Here is a 12,335-nt window from a genome sequence, read left to right as displayed (position 1 = left end):
CCTTATCTCGAGTGAAAGTAGGTTTGATGGGAGGAGAGTCTGTTACAATGTGCACAATCTTAATAGCATGGTCGTCAGGGTACCAACTCATGTACCAACATCATGGGGCCCATCTATTTACTATAGGCACACTAGCCTTCACGTATCATGCATGTAGCTTACCCCTGAAAACCCTAGCGTTCTTGGGCCTAGGCGTCTTTGGGTAATATTTACTTGTGCTAGACCCGAATGTACTATACACACCACCTGCACTTTTCGTTGATCAGGCCTTATATATATATGAATGAACTTCAACGCACGCATTCCTGGGACCCACTTACGTGGCCCATTAACTTGACCAGAGCACCAAGCTGCACTGCCAATCCAGGTGCCGATGTCCGATCACTTGAGCATTGAGCTTAGCGTCTGGTCCAGTACACCTTTCCTTTTTTTACCCTATCTAAATATAATCTAAACATGATACTGAAGGAGTAGCATCACGATGACACTCTTCAACTGCTGCATTTACTTAAATATGGAACTCCACTTTATTTCCATGATTATTTTCTTCTTTCAATTTGTCATATCTCTTGCCATGTCACTAGTACAAAAAGGTAAATTAACGACGGTTAAAAACACACATGTAAAGACGGTTCCAGAACCATCGTTATTGCGAGCGTTGTTATAAAGTGATGATTTTTAACGATGGTTCTTCAATCGTCGTTATAAATCTGGTTTATAACGACGGTTCTTCAACTGTCGTTATAAGTGGCTGTTAACTAATTTTTAAAAAAAATTTAAATGACTTTTAAAGACGGTTCCTTTTAAAATCGTCTGTAGTGCTTTTTTTTTTAAAATGTAATGACTTTTAAAGACGGTTCCACGTGGAACCGTCGTTACATGTAGGTTATTAAAAAAAAATTATTTTTTAATAAATCACAAACCTGCATAAAATTTCCAATTTCAGAAAATCAAAACATTTAAAATTATAATTTAAATATGAAAAATACGTACAACAAATTATAACATTATACAAAAAAATTGTTAATATATGAAAAGTATGTCATTTTAATGATTTATCTATCCTAAGGTGTTATACATGGTTACAAAATACTTTGATTATGTTGTTCTCACATACTACAATGTTTCCGAATCTAGCGGGTGTTGGTTGTTAAACAACTGTGACATTTGAAATTTTTTGAATTAGTGCATGAATAATAAACCCCAAATTTTAAAGTGTTTATTGTATTGAGGTATTACCTGATCCCAACCTTTATTAATTGCAGCTTGCAAAATAGTCAACATCCACTGCATAACATAATAACCCACTCATAATTTCCAGGTTGCCTGTTGGACTGCATGTGAAAATAAATGTATTAAATGAATGAGTGAAACACATTAAATTGAGTGAACAAATATACTTTAAATACCTTAAGGTACATCCAAGTGAGTTTTTGTGCGTTTGAAGTTCTCCTCCCACAAAAATATTATATCCAGAGTAAGCACTAAAATAATAAGATTTCATGTTAGAATACATAACATTATATAATGTATAAGTAATAATAAATGTTAAATGAAACTATTGTACCTATCTATAATGTTTTTAAAATAGGTAGGGGGTTTTTTTATGCAAGGAGCAAAACCTTGCAGCGGTATGATCTTGAACAGATATGATCAATAGTTGTCAATGACGCTTGTATAACAAATCAGTTAATTAGTTTCTCTTATTTTAATTATTTATTAAAACTTATTTAATAAATAGGACTTACTCATGGATGTACGGAGCAAAATAAATTTGTTTACCACCATTCTTTAAGGCAGTGGTGATGTATGTTTGTGTTTTCGACTTCTTGTTTCCAATTAATTGAATGACTTAAGGGTCTAAAAACCCATATATATTGTGTTTCCCCTCATCGAAGCATAATCCAAAAAGATACCTAAATTTCAATAAGTTAGTACTAATATATTTAATAAATCAAAAGTATACATATTTTAATATTTGAACTTACATCATCCATAATTGCAGAATTGTTATGTTAATCTTTTGAGCTCCGGCTGCAAGGTCCAACAAATCAGACATGTGAACGTACAACGGTAGATTACTATGCCTTCCAAAAACATTGGCATCTCATGGAACCTATAAGACGGTTGTATCTAAAGTTGTAGCAACTTCCACCAATGTCGCCACAGGATCATCAATGGAGAATATTTTCCTCTTTCGTAGAGGCAGTTTTGTCTCAGGTTCCTGCTACTCATCAATAAACAAACAAATACTTAAATTAGTTATAATGTAATATATCTTATATATAATTCTATTAGTATTAGTGCAAAGATATACCATAGAGTCTATAGGTCTGACGAGATGTCTAGGCCAGACAACGAAAGTATGTAATGCCTCTGCTACAATTGTGACCTCTGATGTCGGCACAGGAGCTGCAAGATCACCATAAAGGACCTTCTCCACCGTGACCTTCATGAAATTAGAAGGAAGAGGCACATTGTGTAACATTGTGACCCCTTCATAACACTTACCCAAGGCAACAAATCGGGTTAAAGAATTACACTCAACATATAACTCGCATTGGCTAGTTGAGCCAAAGTCATCTCCCGATAGATCAACCGCCAAACAACTCCCTTTAGTGCTGACTTTCTTAATAGGAGGCGAATGTGGTTCATCTTCTACCATAGTAGGTGGTTGCTGAGAGAGTCCTAAACCCTCCTACCGCTTTTTGAACTCCCTTTCCATTCGCACATTAAACTCCTCCATGAAGCTTTCTTTAAGCTCTTGAGTTACCTCGGCCTTTAACTGCTCACGTAGTTGTAGTAAATACTCTTGGCTAGTGATGAAAGTCCAAAGTATGACCGAATCCCAACCCCATATTCAGCTACACAAACACGTCCAGGGTGCTCAGGTCGTCCGAGATCAACATTAAGAATATCATTGCGACCACATGGATTAAAAGTCTCATGTGTTGATTGCTCACCAAGAGAATCCTAAAACAAATGAAAAGAATTTGTCAAACTTCAACACATTGAATTTAAAATAACACATAGAAAACATATTTCTTACAATTTGTTCAACTGTTTGTTCTGTAGACTTAGAACTCCATGTCCCTGATGGGTTTATACGGGCACCCTTCCACATCTCATGTCGGGGTGGTGGGGATGGAGGCCTAAAAGAATCTACAATATTCATTTCCTCCATGGAAGTAGAACGTGCTTTAATCTTTTCTTCAAACATCTTCTGCTCTAACAACTTATAACCACCACGGGACAATAAGTGTGGGGTATCATTATGTGTCTGACTGGCTTTTGCTTTGTTTCGAACCTCCAATCATAACATTCAAAATTTAATAATACGTTAATATAAACTATATTCAAATATAAAAGTGATATTAATCTGCCATTTTTCAGTTTGTCGAATCTGCACAAACTGCTGTCATGTTTCTTCATCAAGGGATGCATATTTTGTACAAGGATTTTCTTCTTTCCTTTCACCATATATATAATTTGTTGTTAATATTGATTTGAACTGACAAAACTTGACACCCACATTAGAAAGAACCTTCACTTTCAAGGTTTCCACATTCGGGATCTTGTAATGCGTCTACATTATTTGAAAGAATTAGTTCATAAACAAGAACAAAGTATAAAAGAACTTTAGATTGAACAAAGTACAAACAATTACATACCAGAATATCTTGCCAAATCATGTATTTCTCATGGTCAGTTACGTGATATCAGGACTCAGTTAAGATAAAGATCCTTTCACGAGACAGTACTCCGAGATAACTCCTATATTTCTTTGTGCATTGCCCAGTGGCCACACCAGTGTGGACATCAATAGACAAAGATATTTTGTCATCTTTATTTATCTTCTTAAACATATTCTTTAATCTTGTAGGTCCTCTACCAGTTTTTGAACGAGAAACTTTATCATCTGCCATGTTCCTGTTATCAAACAAATATGATAAGCATCAAGAATATGAAATATAATTAAAATTATATATTGTAAAACTAAACATGAATCACATGCACATACAAATATATATTCCTTTGTCATGATCATTTCGAGTTGCATGTACAACATTAACAACATCCTCGTACTCTTTATTGATGGTCGTTCTTGTAAGTGATTCAATCTCACAAATGTCATTGTTTGTATCTTCTGGGTCATTATGTTGTTTTTTTTCATGTAGCACAACAAACCAGTAGTCAGACGTAGGATCTTGGATATAGAAAACTTGGGAAGTTTGATGTGCCATTATGAATGGTTCGTCATGGTAACATATCTTTCGAAAGTCAACCAAAGTCATTCCTGATTCATCAACTTTGACACCAGTCTTATTGTCAACCCACTTGCATTTGAAAACAAGTACAATAAACTTGGTATAATTAACTTCCCAAATCTCTACTATGACACCATAATAAGGCATTGATCCTACAACAGGATTTTGATCCTTTGCAGTTTAAAACTGCATAAACTCTGCCTCCAAGGTGACTTCGCTATTTTGCAATGTACTCCTATCATCTCGAGACTTTGTGTAAAATAAACAACCATTTACTTCATAGCCTGAACAACATAAAACATCAAATTTGAGACCGTTTGCAAGCCATGTTAATGTTTTAGATGCTGATGGATCATTCATTATTTGTTGCTTAAACCATGACATGAAAGTTTTGTTATGCTCAATTAACACCCATTTTTCTGATTGTCTTGGATTTTTATATTTGATAATGTCTTTGTGTGTATCTAAGTATGATAACACCTCATCAGTGTTATTCAAGATATACAAGTGTGCTTGCAGAACCTCTTCTCTATATTTGCTTATGACATGTACACCTTTTGAAAATTTACTTATCAATCTACGAGAGTGCCAACCTTTTTTAGGAACTCCTATACATTTGGCTTTTGACAAGTACTCGGAACAAAACTCAATAGATTCTTCTGAAATGTATCTTTCAATAATGGAAGCTTCCGGACGACATTGATTCTTCACATATCCCTTCAAAATCTTCATGTATCGTTCAACTGGATACATCCATCGCATATAAACTGGCCCACACAATCTGATTTCTCTTACAAGATGAACAACCAAGTGTACCATAATATCAAAAAATGATGGAGGAAAAAACATCCCGAGTTGACACAAGATAACAATTATTTCTTCTTCAAGTTCATCCAACTTCTGAGAGTCAATCTCTTTACTACATATGGAATTGAAAAATGAACATAGTCGAGTGATTGTATGCCTAACATTTTTTGGCAAGATTCCACGAATAGTCATCGGTAGTAATTGTTGCATTAGAACGTGACAATCATGTGACTTTAAGCCAATTAGTTTCAAATCATTCATAGATACAAGACTCTTCACATTTGAAGAGTAGCCTTGTGGTACCTTAACACCTTTAAGACATTCACAAAAACTTGTTTTCTCTTTCTTTGACAAAGTGTAACACGCTGTAGGCAAGTATGTACGTTTACCAACTTCTCTCGATGCCAATTCCTCTCGTATTCATCTCAATCAAATCCAGACGTGCATTCACACCATCCTTTGTTTTGCCTTTAATGTTCAGAAGTGTTCCTATTAGACTGTCATACACATTCTTTTCTATGTGCATTACATCTAGACAGTGTCTGACATCTAACTTACACCAATACGGAATATAAAAAAAGATTGATCTCTTCTTCCATATTTCACTCACAGTTTACTTCTTCTTCATTTTTTCAAAAGTCACATTAACATTTTTTATTTTTTCATAAATTTCAACACCACTTAAGGGAGTGAGACAAATGTCATGTTCTTGGTATCCATTAAAAGCTTTTTTCAACCTACGATACAAATGATATTTCTTTAGAAATCTATGATGCCCAAGATACACAATTTTTCTTTAGTGTTTCAACTGCTCATAAGATGTCTTGTCTTCACATATTGGACATGCTCTATGGCCTTTCACATTATAACCTGACAAGTTCCCATAAGCGGGAAGTCATTGATAGTACAAAACAACATCGCATGCAATCGGAAAGATTCATTCTTAAACGCGCCAAACACATCAACCCCTTCATTCCACAATAACTTCAAATCTTCAATTAGTGGATTAAGATAAACATCTATGTCATTTCGAGGTTGTTTTGGACCAGAGATCATCATATATAACATCATGTATTTACGCTTCATACACAAAGCAGGAGGTAAGTTGTAAATCACTAACAAAACGGGCCATGAACTATGATTACTACTTAAATTTCCAAAAGGATTCATTCCATCAGTTGCCAATCCAAGTCTTAAGTTTCTTGATTCTTTTCCAAATTCAGAAAATTCTTTATCAATATTCTTCCACTGCAAAGAATCAGCAGGATGACGAAGTAGTCCATCACATTTTCTATTATCTGCATGCCACCTAAGGTTTTTAGCGTCATCTACATTTGTAAACAAACGCTTAAGCCTTGAAATTATTGGAAGATACCAAACAACCTTAGCAGAAGGACCTTCCTTTGTGAATTCATCAATTTCATCATTCTAACCAACTTTAACCTTATAACGTGACAAACCACACCTAGGACATCTTCTTAAATCTTCATACTCATTTCTGTATAAAATACAATCGTTAGGACATGAATGTATTTTTCTATACTCCATACCCATTGGACAAATTATTTTTTTTGCCTCATAATTTCGATTGGGCAAGGTATTTCCTTCTGAAAGCATGTCCTTAAGCAATTGAAACAATTCTGTAAAACTTTTTTCGGTCCATCCATTCATTGCCTTCAAATTCATCAACCTTAACACTGTTGATAATCGTGTGAAGTTAGTTGAACCAGGATAAAAAGGATTCTCTACATCATTAGACATATTTTTGAAAACTGCATTAGCAAAAGATTCTCCTCCCACATCACGAATCATGTCTTCTAATCTATCATCCATTGAGAAATGAACTTCCTTCGAAGCTCCGCGCACACTTGGCAAGTCTAACAATTCACAATGCCACGTCCATGTTGTATAACTTTTCAAAAAATCCATCACACAAAAGATGTTCTCTAATTTCAGAAACACTCAATATCCTTTCAAACAATTGACACAAGGACGCCTTATTCTTACTCCATTATTACAACTAACGACATTATGTTCTGCGAACTGTATGAATTCTTCCACCCATTTTTCAGCATCACTTATCCGTGGTGTATTAATCCAACTCCGATCCATAGAACTGCTAAACTAAGAACCAGCGCGGACTCAGAACCAATGCGTTCAATATGTTATCATTAAAAAAAATAAATTAAAATTGCCGAAGGTTGGACACTTCCGGACTCAGAACCAGTGCGTTCAATATGTCAAAACAATATATAATCATTAAAAACTAAATCAAAATTGCCAAAGGTCAGACACCACCAGACTTAGAATCAGTTCATTCCATATATAGAAACAATATCTAATCATTAAAAACTAAATTCATATTGCCGAAGGTCGTTCGTTCCACCTTGGATTTGGATTCTTCAAAGCACATGATCACTCTTGATCAACAATCTCCCCCTATTTGATGAAGAAAAATCCCTGATTGCTTGTGTTGATCTTGATTGAATCTGAAACAGCACCTGCAAAACAAAAATCTATGCAATGCAGAGCATCTCTCATAGCAGGTTATTGCTGAACAAGATGCTTTGATGTCTCCAAATCCAAGAGGAAAGCTTGAAGACCTTGCTGCTGGGTGTGTGTGTTGTCTAGTTGTTTGAAACTTGTTAATTCACTTCTTAAGATGATCCAAGTTCATTTGAATCTTTAACCTTTTGAAAAGATGTGTTTTTCTAAAAATCTGTCAAAAATTCAACAGGTTGTTTTACCTAACAACTGGTTGTTTTACCTTAGCTATTTTTGAAAAACTTGGTTGACTTTGTTGTCAAACCAAAACAATCGATTGTTTCGACAAAACAACCGATTGTTTTCCTGAAAACCTTAACAAAATTCTGTTAAGCGGTTTTAATATGTTTTAAATGATCCTAACTAACTTGGCTCCTTTATTAAATGCTTTTGACCACTTCGTGGGTCTATATAAAGGTGGTTTTACGCTCCTAATCTTAGAGTAACAGAAAGAGTTTATCAAAACAGTTTTTCCAAGATTTGAAAGAGCTTTGGATCATTCTTAAGTGTGTGGAATAGGATTGGGTTGTATTTCTGAACTATAAGCTTTGTAATACTCAGGTGTATTCTATTCCCTTCTTCCTTGATTACTGTATTTCTGTAGTTGTGTTGCCAAGGAGTGTTGTGTGTTCTTGAGGGGTTCAAGATCAACACTCTCGGTGTGGTTTGCCAAAGGTAGTGTGTTTCTTGAGGGGTTCAAGGTCACTACTTTGGTGTGTGGTGTTTGTAATCTGGTTTTGATTGCATAGTGGAATACCCAGTGGTTTTTGGGGACTGGATGTAGCTCTTGGTGTAAGAGTGAACTAGTATAAATTGCTTGCGTGCTTATCTCTTACCCTTAACTCTTTAAATTTTGTTTTTAAGTTGTTTTTATAAACTACTGATAAAAACAACCGATTGTTTCGAAGAAACAACCGATTGTTTTTCTAATATCATCTTCAAACAGTTTTGGTTCTTTGTTTCTTTGATTTCTTTCTCTGTCATTCAGCATTGATTTTCATTATACCTTCAAAGTTTGCGAAAATCCCCCTTAAACAATTCACCCCCCCTCTCGTTTAAGGCCATATATTCTAACAATTGGCATCAAGAGCTTGGTTCTTGAAAGATATTCAAGTTTTGATCCTAAATCTTTTTCTATGGCTGAAAAACTACCTTTTGGGGAGGGTGCCTCAATTAACAGGCCACCTATGTTTTGTGGATTGAATTATCAAATATGGAAGGTTAGAATGAAATTCTTTGTTGAATCTATAGATAGAAAAATTTGGAATGTTATTACAAATAGCTATCTCATGCCTATATCTGAAAATGTTTCTTCTGAAATAGAACATCTTGATTGTGTAGCTATGAACATCATTGTATCTGCACTTGATTATAATGAATTGCTCAAGGTTTCAGAATGAAGTTCTGCAAAAGAAATGTGGAATACCCTTGAAGAGTATCACAAGAATCCAAGGAGAGCCTTGATGGACAAAGAAGAATCTTCTGCTGAATCTTTCTCTTCAGAATCCAGAAAGGAGGTTTGTCTTATGACAAAAGAAGAATTTGGATCAAGTCAAGCTGCAGGGAACAAAAACTGTCAATGTGATGAGAGTGAAGAGGAAACATTTAGGTTGCTGTTTAAGAAATTCAGCAAGTCCCTAAAGAAGAGAAACAACAAAAGTGACTCATTCAACAGGTATGATAACAAGAAACCTACTGAGTTTAACACTAACAAATATACATGCTTTGGATGTGGTGAACAGGGTCATATTAAAATTGAATGTCCCAACAAAAAGAGGAAAAACTTCAAGAAGAATGAGAAGAAAGGAAAATCAAGAAGAGCTTACAATGGTGACTCATCAAGCTCCTCTTCAAGTGATGAAGAAGAAGCAAATTTATGTCTAATGACAAAACAAGAAAGTGACACAAGCAGTGTAAGTTCAAGCTCTTCCATTAATGTTGAAAATTATAGCCAACTTCTTGAGGCTTTCAATGAGACTCATGAAGAAGCTAATAGGTTGGCTCTTTTAAATAAACGGTCGAAAGGTTTAAACAACTCATTGGAAAATAGAGTCAAGATCTTGGAAGAAGAGTTGAACAATTCAAAAACTGATTTTGAAAGTTTGGAAATGATTTACAAAAACTCTTCTTGCAAGTGTGATTCTAGCTTTTGTGAAAATTGTTAATCACTTGAAAAGAAAGTCCACTACCTTTTAAAAACCATGGACAAGTTTTCCAAAGGCCAATCCAATCTTGAAACTGTTCTTGCTTCTCAAAAATGTGTTTTTGGCAAGGCTGGGTTGGGGTTTAATCCAAACAGCAAGAACAAATCTGTTTCAAAACCCTTTTCAAGTTTCTTTGAAAAACAACCTGTTGTTTTATCGAAACAACCGGTTGAAATTTGTCATTACTGCATGAAAAAGGGCCACACTATTAGATTCTGCAGAGTAAGAAGGTTTTATGTTCCTAAAGGTATTTTGAAATGGGTTCCTAAGGTTTCTAAGCTTCCTAAGGTTCATACTAACATCATTGGACCCAAATTCACAAGGGGACCAAATCTTGCTTCTTAATCTTTTCTTGTAGGTATCCTTGGCAGCCAAGAATCACTTTTGGACTTGAAGAATGACTGCTAAAGGGAAGTATATCAAGAGCAAAGACAATCTTTGTACCTATACTTTCAATTGTATATGTCTTGCAGAGTTCCTTGAATGTTAAGAGACATCCTTGGCACATGCATAGTGTTGATCAAAAGAGAAACTTCAAAGAGAGTATGTGTGTTTTCATTTCTCAATTTATGTAAGTATGCCTTATGATCGTATGGACATCTCAAAGTCTTCTTTTTGGGTGAATATATTGGGGTTCTCTGTGCAAAGGTATGAACAAATTGCATACTGCATTTTCATAAATTTAAAAGGTAATTCTTGGTTATGAAAAATGTTTTTTTGCTGTCACAGTAAAACAACCGATTGTTTCTGCGAAACAATCGATTGTTTTTCCTCTGGCACCTTTGTATAATGTTGTCAAGTTTGCTTATGCATGATTAAACCATTTCTCTTTTTCAAATCTTGCTTTTGGACAAATATACATTGAGTGTGCCTTAGAATTTGATAATAAAAGTTATATCCATTTGTTTTCTTGAAAGCTCTATGTCATGTTCTATTCTTGAAATGTCATCATTGTTTGTACTGCTGGACTACTCTATTATCATTCTGATTTCTGCTTTGTACAACCCTTCTCATTGTCTATTTGTAGATCAAATAGGGGGAGAAGTTTATGCTTGATTTGGTTGTATAGTTAGCTTTAAATCTGTGCATTATGTTGTTGCTTCTCTGCACTTGAAAACACTTGATTACTTCAAATTTTCTGGTTTTTCTGCTAATGTTGTATATGCAGAAAACTGGTTTGTGTGTGTCTTGTTATCTTGTTGCTATACTTGCATGTATATGCATCAATTCTGTGTTACAGGACCTTTTAAGTACATGTGTTATGATGAAGAATGATCAAAGTTCTACAAAGGTTTATACAGAAGAAGATGAGCAGAACATCACCTTGGAGAAGCTGAAATCCTGTCCAAAAAAAAAAAAACAACTGATTGATTTTGCGAAATAACCGGTTGAAATTCTGCAACAGGAAGAGCTACCAAAGGAATGGACAATTCCAAGGGATCTTTCAGTGGAGAACATCATTGGATGCAAATGGTTTTCAAAAACAAGCTGGATGAATCTGGAGTAATCACAAGGAACAAGGCAAGGCTTGTGGCTAAAGGTTATAATCAAGAACAAGGCATAGATTATGGTGAAATCTTTGCTCCAGTTGCAAGATTAGAAGCTGTAAGGTTGCTGCTGGCTTTTGCTTGTTTGAGGGGATTCAAATTGTTTCAAATGGATGTTAAGAGTGTTTTCCTCAATGGAATCATCAATGAGGAAGTCTATGTTGAACAACCACTGGGCTTTGAAGATCATCAACATCCTAACCATGTATACAAGCTGAAAAAGGCCTTGTATGGGCTTAAGCAAGCTCCAAAGCAGTGTGGTATGAAAGGCTTAGTAACTTGTATATGTTCATCTTATGTAAAGTAAGTTGTATATGTTCATCCTATGCTTTTGGCTTCATAAGATCAAATGAGATTCTAAACATGCTTGAGGTAATGCAAAGGTATGAATGTATTTCATTATGCATTTCCCATGACTTTGAAAGATGATTTGCTTTGAAAAATAACACTTTCTTGTTGACTCAAGAAAACAACCGATTGTTTTCACGAAACAACCAATTGTTTTACCTCTAGAACACTTCAATAAAGTTGTCATCATTTCTTATGCATGATCACAACTGTTTCTTTTCTTTCATAATTCATTATGAGTCAAATATGCATTCTTTGTGCCTCTGAATTAGATCATAAAGATATATATTCTTTGTTTTCCTTGAAATTCAAAGCTTTTTATGAATGGCAACCACATTGGTGATAATGGGGTTGATGAATATTTTTGAATGAATCTTTGGAACATCTGGAAGGTTTGCTCTTAACAGAAGAAAGAATATTTCTACCAAATCCACCTCTTAAGCAATCATTTGACCAACTTGAATTGCTGGATGAAGAAAAGATAAGGGGAGAAATTGTGGTCTCCTTGCTGAAATTTCTGGGGTCTATGGTACTTTGATTTTGCTGCTGTCATAGCTCTGATACGCCATAGATCTTTGCTGCAAATTTGATATGGTATCAAAGATTTGTTGCTGCAA

General features: G+C 34.9%; 1 pseudogene; it reads right to left on the bottom strand.

Annotated features, from left to right (window-relative positions):
- Window positions 1-2,116: 2,116 nt before the first annotated feature.
- On the bottom strand, window positions 2,117-6,836 carry LOC150027480 (uncharacterized; annotated as a pseudogene).
- Between the last annotated feature and the right edge of the window lie 5,499 nt (window positions 6,837-12,335).

The sequence above is a fragment of the Phaseolus vulgaris genome, chromosome 5 (assembly GCF_051622355.1).
Source record: "Phaseolus vulgaris cultivar YP4 chromosome 5, ASM5162235v1, whole genome shotgun sequence".
NCBI classification, from domain to species: Eukaryota; Viridiplantae; Streptophyta; class Magnoliopsida; order Fabales; family Fabaceae; genus Phaseolus; species Phaseolus vulgaris.
This window is presented reverse-complemented; position numbering and strand designations above follow the sequence as displayed.